The following is a 3,011-nucleotide window of genomic DNA, read 5'->3' as shown; positions in this document are numbered from 1 at the left end:
GGAATTGAAAAGATTCCAGTCGTTCGCGACTTCCAAGACGTATTTCCAGAAGAACTTCCAGGAATACCCCCTGCCCGGGCTGTCGAGTTCGTCATCGACTTGAAACCAGGCACCGTTCCTATTGCAAAACGACCCTACAAGATGCCACCTCATGAACTCCTTGAGCTTAAGGAGGAAATCGACAAATCTCTTCACAAGGGTTTCATTCGTCCAAGTTCCTCTGCTTGGGGAGCACCTTCTCTCTTCGTCAAGAAGAAGGACGGTACGAACCGTTTGGTCCAAGACTATCGTCCTATCAACCAAGCTACAATTCAAAACAAATATCCCCTTCCTCGGATCAATGATCTGTATGATCAACTGGCTGGTTCATCAATATTCTCTAAACTCGACTTGAGGTTGGGTTACCACCAGATCCGTGTTCGTGAAGAGGATATTCCAAAGACCGCATTTGTGACTCGTTATGGTTCTTACGAGTACACCGTCATGTCATTCGGTTTAACCAATGCTCCAGCTACATTCTCTCGTCTGATGAACTATATATTCATGGATTACCTCGACAAGTTCGTCGTAGTCTATCTGGATGATATACTGGTATATTCGAAGAATAAAGAAGAACATGCTGAACATCTTCGTCTTGTTCTGGAGAAGCTTCGAGAGCATCAACTTTATGCCAAGTATTCCAAATGTGAATTCTGGTTACCCGAAGTCACCTACCTTGGTCATGTTATCTCCAAGGATGGTATTGCCGTCAACCCAGAGCGCGTTCAGGCTATTCTTGACTGGACCCCTCCGAAGACTGTCAAGCAAGTCAGAAGCTTTCTCGGACTGGCCAGCTATTGTCGCCGCTTTGTCGAGAACTTCTCCAAGATCGCCAAGCCACTGACTAATCTGCTTCACAAAGGCGTTAAGTTCGATTGGACAGACAAATGTCAGGAAAGTTTCCAGGCACTCAAGGATAAACTGACTTCTGCCCCAGTGCTTGCTCCCCCTGATTCTCGCAAGGACTTTGTCATCTATTGTGACGCTTCACGTCAAGGATTAGGCTGTGTTCTAATGCAAGAGCGCAGGGTGATTGCCTATGCCTCCCGTCAAGTGCGTCCTCACGAAGAAAACTACCCGGTTCATGACCTTGAGCTTGCAGCGGTTATCTTTGCATTGAAGCTATGGCGACAATACCTTCTCGGTAATCGTTGTGAGATCTTCACTGATCATCAGAGTCTGAAGTACCTGTTTACTCAGCCAGATCTGAACCTCCGTCAGCAGCGATGGATGGAAGCTATTGCTGACTACAACTGCGGTATATCTTATACACCTGGCAAGGCTAATGTAATGGCCGATGCCCTAAGCCGAAAGTCTTATTGCAATAATCACCAGGTCTACAAAGCTCAACCCCGCCTTTATGAAGAGCTATGCAAGCTGAACCTTCAACTAGTTCCACAGGGTTCTCTGAATAACCTTGTTTTGGAACCAACTCTTCTGAAAGCAATCAAGTCTGCTCAAGCCAAAGATGCTCATGTTGATCTGATGAAAAAGGATCTTGCCTTAGAGAAATCCAGAGATTTCTCACTTGGTGAAGATGGAACCTTATACTTCAGACATCGCATTGTCGTACCCCGGTTCGAGCTTATGACAGAGAAGGTGATGAAAGAAGCGCATGACACCCCTCTCTCTATTCATCCGGGAAGTACCAAGATGTATCTAGACATCCGTCAGAAGTACTGGTGGTCTAAAATGAAGCAAGACATTGCTCGATATATCGAAGAATGTGACGTTTGTCGTCGCGTCAAAGCAGAACATCAAAAACCGGCTGGACTTCTACAACCGCTTCCGATTCCTGAATGGAAGTGGGATAAGATCCAAATGGACTTCGTCACTGGCCTTCCCAAGTCTCAGAAAGGTAACGATGCTATCTTTGTCGTCATCGACCAATTCTCGAAGGTTGCTCACTTTCTGCCAGTCAAGGAGACTATCACTGCTAGTCAATTGGCAACCTTGTATATCTCCCGAATTGTGTCACTCCACGGCATTCCGAAGGAGATCAGTTCAGACCGCAGCAGTATTTTCACTTCTAAGTTCTGGGATAGTTTCCAAGAGGCAATGGGAACTCATATTACCTGGAGCACTGCTTATCATCCCCAATCCCAAGGCCAAGTCGAGCGAGTCAATCAAATTCTTGAAGACATGCTTCGAGCTTGTGTTATTTCTTTCGGCAAGAAGTGGGAAGAATCTCTCCCTTATGCGGAGTTCTCTTATAACAACAGCTATCAAGCCAGCTTGAAGATGGCACCCTTTGAAGTGCTTTATGGACGTAAGTGCCGAACCCCTCTGAATTGGTCAGAAACTGGGGAACGAGCACTCATTGGTCCGGACATTATTCAACAAGCTGAAGAGCAGGTTCGCATTGTCCGGGATAATCTCAAGGCGGCCCAATCCCGCCAGAAGAGCAACTATGACCGGAAACACTGGGGTTCAACTTATCAACCTGGTGAACAAGCTTATCTGCGTGTCACTCCTTTGAGAGGCACTCATCGGTTCAGAGTCAAGGGAAAGTTAGCTCCTCGCTACATTGGTCCCTTCCGTATTCTCGCCCGTCGTGGACTGGTGGCTTATCAACTGGAGTTGCCACCTCAGTTCTCTCACGTTCATGACGTCTTCCATGTGTCGCAACTTCGTCGATGCTTCAAGGATCCGGAACGTGAAGTGGATCCGGAATTGATTGAAATTCAAGATGATCTCACATACAAGGAGCATCCGATCTGCATTCTTGAAGAAGCTGAACGTCGAACCCGCCAGAAGGTTACTAAGTTCCTCAAGGTGCAATGGTCGAATCATACTAAAGAGGAAGCCACTTGGGAATGCGAAGATAACCTCCGGGCTGAATACCCCGATCTCTTCCCTTCTACCTCTTAATTCTCGGGACGAGAATTTCTTTTTAGAGGAGGAGAGTTGTAACACCCCGGTGTAATGATGCTATAGTAACCCCTGGGGTTAAGTTAATCTTTTTGCTAAAC

The sequence above is a fragment of the Triticum aestivum genome, chromosome 4B (genome assembly GCF_018294505.1).
Source record: "Triticum aestivum cultivar Chinese Spring chromosome 4B, IWGSC CS RefSeq v2.1, whole genome shotgun sequence".
Lineage (NCBI taxonomy): Eukaryota > Viridiplantae > Streptophyta > Magnoliopsida > Poales > Poaceae > Triticum > Triticum aestivum.
Note: the sequence above shows the minus strand (reverse complement) of the source record.